Genomic DNA, 8,738 nt, shown 5'->3' with positions numbered 1-8,738 from the left:
ATCTTCTGCCATCAATAACACCAATGAGGCTTGGAAGCCTTAATCTACTCCAGATTAACCTGACTGCAACATACCGTGCCTTCAGGTGGATTTAATTTAGCCAGTGATATCTTAACCCTAATGTAGCAACTTACTTTAAGTTAGAGCCGCATTTGGATTACAGATTAACAGAGTTGGAAGGGACCTTGTAGGTCATCTAGTCCAAGCCCCTGCCCAAGCGGGAGACCCTACACCATTTCTGACAGGTGGCAGTCCAGTCTCTTCTTGAAAGCCTCCAGGGATGAAGCTGCCACAACTTCTGAAGGCAACTTCTGTTCCATGGGTTGATTGCTCTCACTGTCAGAAAGTTTCTCCTTATTTCCAGGTTGAATCTCTCCTTGTTCAGTTTCCATCCATTATTCCTTGTCTGGCATTCGGGTGCCTTGGAGAATAGCTTGACCCCCCTCCTCCTCTCTGTGGCAGCCCCTCAAATATTGGAAGGCTGCTATCCTGTCTCCCTTGGTCCTTCTCTTCCCTAGACAAGCCATGCCCAGTTTCCATGAGGGGGTTGTTTAATGATGGCTAATGGGGCTGCTCTGTCCCTTTTAACCCCCCTGAACTGGGTTCACACGACACTTTGACCCAAACTGAAGTTTTAATCCTGACTAGCTTTTTCTCCAGGAAGAATTCAATCTGGCTTAGGTTAGCGTATGGTTCGATACAGATAAATTCAGCTGAACATGAAAAGCATCGGGGAAGTGCAGTTAAGCCACTGCTCTCAAATTGAAACCAATCTATTGAACAAACAAACTCCAAACAAACCATCGATTATGACTGTGAAGATGCAGGTGGATATTTCCCCCCCTCCACCCGAATATCTTTCAGGTCTTATTGGTTGCAAGTAATCAATATTACTTGCAGAAAAGTTCCAAAACAAAATAGAGAGAAGCTACAGCATACCTGCTGAGCATCAGTTCTGAAGAAGAATGGATTATGAACAGTCGTAAATGTAATAATGGTAATAATAAACAGCCTGGGGTCTTGGTTGGAATAGGAATTGTTAGAAAAGCTCAGCCTAAAAATTCTGATATTCACTGGATAAATAGGTTGGAGATAAATGATGATAAAATAACAATAATAAGAACCTTGACAAGCAGAATTCATCACTGGCAGAAAAAGATTGGGCCAGTCCCAAAACTTGCCGGAAAAGATTATGAAATTAGGAGTACCCAGGCCTCACGAGGAGGTGGTCAGAATAACAGGATCACAGAGTTGGTGGGGACCTCAGAGGCCTTCTAGTCCAACCCCCTATACTGTTTCAGACAAATGGTTGTCCAATCTCTTCTTAAAAACTTCCACTGACTTACGAGCACAACTGAGCCCCAAATTTCAGTTGTAAAGCGAGACAGTGGAGTAAAGAAAGGGAGGGAGGGAGGGAGGAAGGAAGAAAGGGAAGAGCAACAGCCCTTAGACTTATATATCGCTTCACAGTGCTTTATAGCCCTCCCCAAGTGGTTTACAAGGTCAGCCCCTTGCCCCCACAATCTGGGTCCTCATTTTACCCACCTCGGAAGGACGGAAGGCTGAGTCAACCTTGAGCCAGTCGGTCAGGATCAAATTCCTGGCAGTGGGTAGAGTCAGCCTGCAATCCTGCATTCTAATCTCTGTGCACCATGGAAAGAAGGGAGGAAGGGAGGAGGAAAGGAAGGAAGGAAGGAAGGAAGGAGGAAGGGAGGGAGGGAGGGAGGGAGGGAGGGAGGGAAGGAAGGAAGGAAGGAAGGAAGGAAGGAAGGAAGGAAGGAAGGAGCAATAGCACTTAGACTTGTATACCGCTTCACAGTGCTTCGCAGCCCTCTCTAAGCTGTTTACAGAGTCAGCCTCTTCCAATCTGGGTCCTCATTTTACCCACCAAGATGGAAGGCTGAGTCAACCTTGAGCCGGTCAGGATCGAACTCCTAGCAGTGAGCAGTCACCCTGCAATCCTGCAGTCTAACCACTGTGCCACAAAGTTTGCAGTTTGGCTAACTGCAATCAGTCTGGGCAGGGTTGTGGAGCTGCACAGAAACCTAGGGGAGTCTTTGAAAGATACGGCGCTTGGCGACGTTAACCTAGGCTTCTGGGCCCCCCCCCCCACAGCTCAGGGGATCTCCTTACTGAGCCAACCTTGGCTGGTTTCTGAAAAGCTAGACGGTTGGCTCAAGCCAACCATTATATATCCCTGCCCCTGAAATCTATTTGCACCCAGGAAGCCAACAAGAGTCGATTCTTCTTTTTTTTAAAAAGAAATGTCCTTGGAGAGCAGGGGTCATTGAAGACCTCCCAAGTCAGAATTCAGCTGCCCTTGTTGGTACTTACTTCCAGCTGATTTTTGGGATCCACCGGAGATGGTAAAATATTGTTCTGTTTCAGCCTGGCTTAAATTCTTGCCCCTCCAAATATTACAAGTGGGTTGGAAAGCTCTTCCTTCCTCCCGTCTGCTGTAAACACTTGGCAGCAGACAACTGGAAGGAAAGGGAAGGGGGGGGGTGGGAAGACAAAAGATTCATACCTAATTACAAATGTTTCACTTCTGGGCATTTTCAGCAACATCTGGAGATGAAAGGTAACCAGCAGTACCTCCCACCAAGATCAAGGCAGGCCCCAGCGGTCTTCCATCTCCCAAGGTTTATCAACAGACTACAGAAAGCGCGATTGAAGGATACTGAGAAACACACAGAGAAGAAGAAGCATTAATTCTTCCTTCTGGTCTCTCCTCATGTCGAGCAATAACCCAGATCAAGACAACATGAACAAGGCACTTCTGAAGCGCCCATAGGAAGAGTTCGAGGATTGGTTCATCCAAATTGGGCTGGTTCCAAGATCTTCTCTGGTCTACTTGAGGTTGCAAAGGATCAATTTGCAAAGGAATCCCAACCAACTTCCTTACTTCCCGTCTTCTCCTGGGATGGAAAACCCTTAAAAGTGTCAAGTGGGGGGATTAAAATTCTCCCGGCCTCAACGGGACACAAAACTCTAGTTTTGACACGGCTGGCAGGCCAGTCCATCAGTGTAAGCACTTCAAAGATGTTCATTATAACCGAAGCCATGGAGACCAGACCTTCGACCAAGAATCAAAGAAGTTGCTCAAATCGTGATTTTGCACCCCCTTCTTCCTTGTCTGGTCAGGCCCAGGAAAGCTGCCCAGTGCCTAGTACCCCAACTGAAGGAAAGACAAGCGTGTCAGTTTTGGAAGCCATATTTTACTTAGGAGCTCAAAGCTTCCCATGTTTCAGTGCCTGGGCATATGGGACGGGTGTGTGTGTGTGTGATTGCATAGAGTGGTAGAAGGTGAGACTCAAGAGCGTTCTTCTCATCAAATCAAGAAGTTACCCTGCACCTGCGAAGGAATGCCTCCCGTTGGGATGAGGGTTGGCCGGGCCATGTGATGTTCTGAGGGGTGCAGGGGATGTGTTTGTGAATTTCAACCGGGAAGGGGAAACCCAGAACTCTTGAGATTCAGGTTTTCCCAGATGTTCCTCAAAAAATTCTTACTCGGGTGAATTTTTGCTTCTGAGGGCTGAATGAAATGGGGAGCGCCGACACAGTGATGGAGTGGAACCAATTTGGCGGGAAAGAGCTCCCGAGGAGATCGGGAACCCAAGACCTGGGACAAGGGTGTCCATCCGTGGCAACTTCCAGACCTGTGGGCTTCAACCGTGGGCTTCCTATGAACTTATGGACCTCCTCACGTTGGCTGGGGAATTCTAGGAGTCTTAAAGTCCATGAGTCTTAAAGTTAAAGGACCTGGGGATCTTTTGGTCTACAGAAGAGACAACGGAGGAGAGATGTGTAATCTTCAAGTTATCTAAGGATCGTTGCTCAAACGGAGTGCAACTCTGCTGCCCCAGAAGACAAGAACCAATGGATTCAACCTCAAGGAAGGACTTCCAGGCTAGATGTCAAGAGGAGATTTATGGCCAACGGAGCAGGCTACGCCAGGAAGGGGTTGACTTTTCCTTCGCTGGAGGTTGCACCATCAGAGGATCTGCCGGAAACACTTCCTAGCACAGAGCTGGCCTAGAGAGGACCTCCTCCAAGATCCCTTTGGGGGGGCTCTATGATTCTGTGAACCCGCTAAGCCGTCAATCACGGTTGACCAGCCCCGATGCCGGGCTTGCTCGCTCCTAAACAGCCCAAGCAGAGGAGGGCAAACTTCAGCTTTAGTGAGCTGGCATTATTTCCACCGCAACAGCCCGATCGGGTGGGAGAAATCCCTTAACAAGCCAAGCACAGCCTGCAGACGGTCTCTGTAGAGCTATTCCATTTAAGCCACAGATGTTAAATGAATTCGGCAGACAGACGGAGTAATGGAATGTCAGTCCTTCAACTTCTCGCCTTAAACCAAAAAAAGTCATATTTCTCTCTCTCTCTCTTCTCATCTAATTCCTAAAGCCGCCTCTGGGCTCTCTCTTTTGAATCCGGCGTGCTTGTCAGGCTGGCTAACCCAATTTGGAAATAATTAAATTTTAAAATATTAAAGGGATTAAGTACATTTCGCCTTCCCTCCTCCGCCGCCTTCAAAATGGGCGAATTTTCTTTCAGCACTGAACAGAAGGAGGGACTTTAAAAAGAGAGAGGGTGGGGGGGGGGAAGGAAAAACCCCACACTATGAAACGGTGCTGCAACACCCCCCTGATTTTCTACCCTTATATCTCTAGAGGGGTTTGGCAGAGAACCAAGCAGTTAATTTTAAAGAAAAGGGGACCTGGAGGCGTTCTGAAACGGAGGAGGGTTTAGACTGGTTCAGTGGAAAAGGCATACTCTAAAAATGCAAGAAATTCAAAACTCAGCCCTCGATATTTCTACTGGGATATTTTCAATATTTGGAACGGGGAAACTGGCCATCCATGGGCACCAATGCTGACTCTAATCCGTCTTCCTGTTTGGTTTTTCAATTCTCATTTTCTCTCTTTCTCTCTCCCCTCTCTCTCTTCCTCTCTCTCTCTCTCTCCCCCTCCTTGTCTCTCTCTTTCTCCCTCCCTCTCTCCCTCCTCCTCTCTCTTCTTCTTTCTCTCCCTCCCTCTGTCTCCCCCCTCTCTCCCTCCCTCTCTCTTTCTCTCTCTCTCCTCTCCCTCTCTCTTTCTATCCCCTCTCTCTATCTCCCTCTCTTCTCTCCTCTCCCTCTCTCTCCCCTCTCTCTCCCTCCCTCTCTTTCTCTCTCTCTCCCTCTCTCTCTCTTTCTCTCTCTCCCTCTCCCTCTCCTCTCTCTCTCTCTCTATCTCTCTCTATCTCTCCCTCTCCCCCTTCTTGATGGGTCTTCTGGGAAGCTTCCCAGCGAAGGACCCCAATATGGCTCTATAGCCGTGCAGTAAACGAGTATCACTTGAAGGTGTGGGAAACCAAACTGACTCCATTCAAAGGTTCCTTTCGGCTTATTCTCCTATGCCCCAAATCCTACCGGATTTTCGCCCAACTGCGAAAACGCAGCTTTCAAAGAGAGGGAGGCGCTTTATTCACTGCCACAATTTCTATGCGGTTTTTGCATTATTACGCTGGCTGAGCTTCAATATTTATTTATTTGCCATTGAGTAGAGACAGCCCAGTGGGAACAATCCAGCGGGCTGCTGCTCGACTCTCATCTGCCGCTCCTTCCATCGGAAAGGCCCCTGAAAGTTGGATGGAAAGCGGGGAGGAGGTACTAACTCTGAGCCTCGTTTCCTTATCACCACCATCACCGCCTTCCTGGCCAGATTCAGGATTCTGGAGGTGCCAGAGTTCTCCCCTTACTTGGAAAAATAAAATCTACGGTCTGGAAAGGAGAAGGGGAGAGCTTAACGCGCATCACAGAGGTGACCTGGGGAAGTAACGGTGCAAAAGACAAAAGTGGAATCATGGGAGGAAAAGGCAATCATCAGCCTCAAGCCGTCCCTTTTGACTGCTTGTCGGATTGACCATTGTTGCAATCTGAAGGAAGTGCCTACAGTTTGAAACTCAGAAGCACAATCTCCAAAAAAGGAAGGATGGGATGCAGGGATGGGGCCAGGACTGTCGGAGAGTAGGGTGCTGCCTTTGGAGATGGTGGAGGCTGGCGGCAGTGAGGAAGAGGCCCCCGAGGAGCCTGTGCCCAGTGCGCGCAGGGCTGCTCGAAGGAAAGAGCAATTGCAGCAGCACAGGTGACCGGGGAGTAAGGTTGCAAGGTGATGGTGTGACACTTAAGGGATCAAAGCCAGCCTTCGGGGATGTGTTCTTTGCAGGAAGCAAAGAAGTTCTTTAGACTCAGAGTCCTCGTTGAAGCCGTGATTACTTTTTGAAACTTCTCTCGGTGGATATTTCATCAGTAATTAGCCTTCTGTTCTTGCAGCCTTTTTGCAACCTTGAAAGGGCTTGCTTTTGATATCGGACAATTGGGTTGACATGTCTCTTGGCTGGGAATGCACTGAATTCCCGGCGCCGCATTAAAAAAAGGGTTGCTTTTATACACAGTTTGTGTTTGTTTAATTTGAACAAGGCTTGGGTCAGAACACAAGGGCACGGTGGAATCTGGGAGGACCACGCAGTTGCCGCCATTAACTACACAACTCCAAACAAACCAGATGGCAGCCAGTTGAAACTCTCCATTTTCACACAAGGCCCCAGATCATCTATCTATGGGGCATTGATGGGAACCCTTCACGACAGCAAAAGGGTTAGAATTCACTCACTTGGTTGCGGCTTCCACTTCCCCGCGATTGCAGGGGAGAAACAGGCCCTTCCAATGTGGGTTTTCCTGTTGGGACTTCCACGTGGGACAGAATAAGCAATTGCAGGGCCGCGTGGACTCAAGAGGAAGGGGCCAGCAAAATAAAAAAATATGGAAAAGGAGAGCCGGCCAGCCACTCCGTCTAATTGAAAGCGGCGGCCTTTGACCTCCCTAAACGACATGGACTGTGGGAAAAAGAGCTTGTCTCAGGACCCTGGGATCATAGTTGGCTGCAAACTCACCCGTGGAGCGGAGCCAAGGGAAAGCCAGCTACGGGAAGACCCTGGCAAGGTCCCTTGATGGTTAGCTGCAAAAGAGCCTGCGCTCCGCTGCCTCTCTGGAAGTCTGTTCTTCTGCCTTTTTTTCTTCCTGATTCTGCTGCCTGGAAAAATCTCCTGGGAGAAAGAGAGAGAGTGTGTGAGAATGAGAGAGAGAGAGAGAGGAAGAGTGTATATGAGAATGAGAGAGAGAGGGAGGGAGAAAGAGAGAGAGAGAGACAAGACCGAGAGAAAAGAGGATGGAATTCATCTGAATGGCAAAGCAGCTCAGCTATCGTTGCGTCGAATGTGCTTCCCAGAATAATGGTGCAGGAAGAGGAAGCAAAGCTACAGTGGAAGCAATGTGCAAAGGCCAAAAAAATGTCCCATTTTATCCTCTCCCCCCAACACCTCTTTTTTTTGCCAGGGGGACAGTGAACTAGGCAAGGGGGTTTATCTGTCGCTCCGGAGGTAGCAAAACCTGGGATTTTGTGAATGTGAGGAGGGTTTGATGCTTCTGAATCTGGGAAGTTTTCGGCTTGTGATGTGGATTTGGCCTGGTTAAATGCTTAGGAGGGTTTGACCGAAGAACATCTGAGGGGCTGGGGCTGAAGAAGGCATGGACAGGTGACAGATTGCCAAGCACGGATGCTTGACCTTTTTAGCTAACCAGACGCACAGATAGGCAGAGATACACACCGGCCTGTTAGAACCTAGAAAATGGAGAATGCAGGAGGAGAAAAGGGAGGGATAAAGAGAGGGAGGGAGAGAATGAGAGAGGGAGAGGGAAAGAGGGAGGGAGGGAGAAGAGAAAGAGAGGGAGGGAGAGAGAGAGAGAGAGAGAAGAGAAAGAGGGGGAGGAAGAGAGGGAGGGAGGGGGAGGGAGAGATAAACCACCTTGGTAAGTTGGGAGGAATCCCAAAACTGAACTGATGCTGGCAGGGGCCATTTTTTTGTCATCCTCTTCTCCCGATGGTCAGTGAGGAAGGTTTTTAAGAGGTGAACGGCAGGGGTTTTTCACCCCCAATTTTTTTTTTGCAGGTGGGGCAACTCAAGGAAGTGCGCCCGGAGCCAAGAAGAGAGAATAGCAACGTCTTTTCCAGGGCGCAAAGAGCTGTTCTTCCCCCCCCCCCCGCCTCCGATCTGCTGTTCTCCCTGCTCTTACTAAGAATGTGTGTGTGTGTGTGTGTGTGTGTGTGTGTAGTCCCGCATATGTGTCTGTCTTCCCCCACTGAGCTCAGCTGTGCCTAATGACATCCAATCTGTTCAGGCAACCGAAGGAGAGGTTGAGGGGATAATCGGCAGCAGGGCAGGTAGAAGGCAAGCGGGGAGGGCCGCTTTCCGATTTGGGAGGCCGAAGGGGAGGCTTGCAAAGGGCGGGTGGGTGTATGGGAAGGTCTTTGGGGCAGCCCCCCCCCCTCGCTGGGCTCTGGGAAACACAGTTTAGGGCACGCAAGGCATCCGTTTCACTTGGAAAGGGAAGGAAAGTGCTCCAAGGCCATCGCACCACGCAGGACACGACAGCCCATGAGGAAACAGGAGAGAGAGAGAGAGAGGGAGGGAGGGAGGGAGAGGGAGGGAGGGAGAGGGAGGAGAGAGAGAGGGGGAGAGAGAGAGCGAGGAGGGAGAGCAAGGGGAGAGAGAAGGGGAGGAAGGGAGAGGGAGGGAGAGAGAGGGAGAGGGGGAGAGAGAGAGGGAGAGGAGGGAGAGAGAGGGAGAGGGGGAGAGAGAGAGAAGGGGGAGAGAGGAGAGAGAGGGAGAGGGAGGGGGAGAGAGGGAGAGGG

This window comes from Notechis scutatus, chromosome 16, assembly GCF_049901735.1.
Source record: "Notechis scutatus isolate UNSWTSFEM ecotype Mainland chromosome 16, rNotScu1.2, whole genome shotgun sequence".
Classification (NCBI taxonomy): Eukaryota; Metazoa; Chordata; class Lepidosauria; order Squamata; family Elapidae; genus Notechis; species Notechis scutatus.
The sequence above is the reverse complement of the archived record's forward strand: the minus strand, read 5'-3'. Positions refer to the sequence as shown.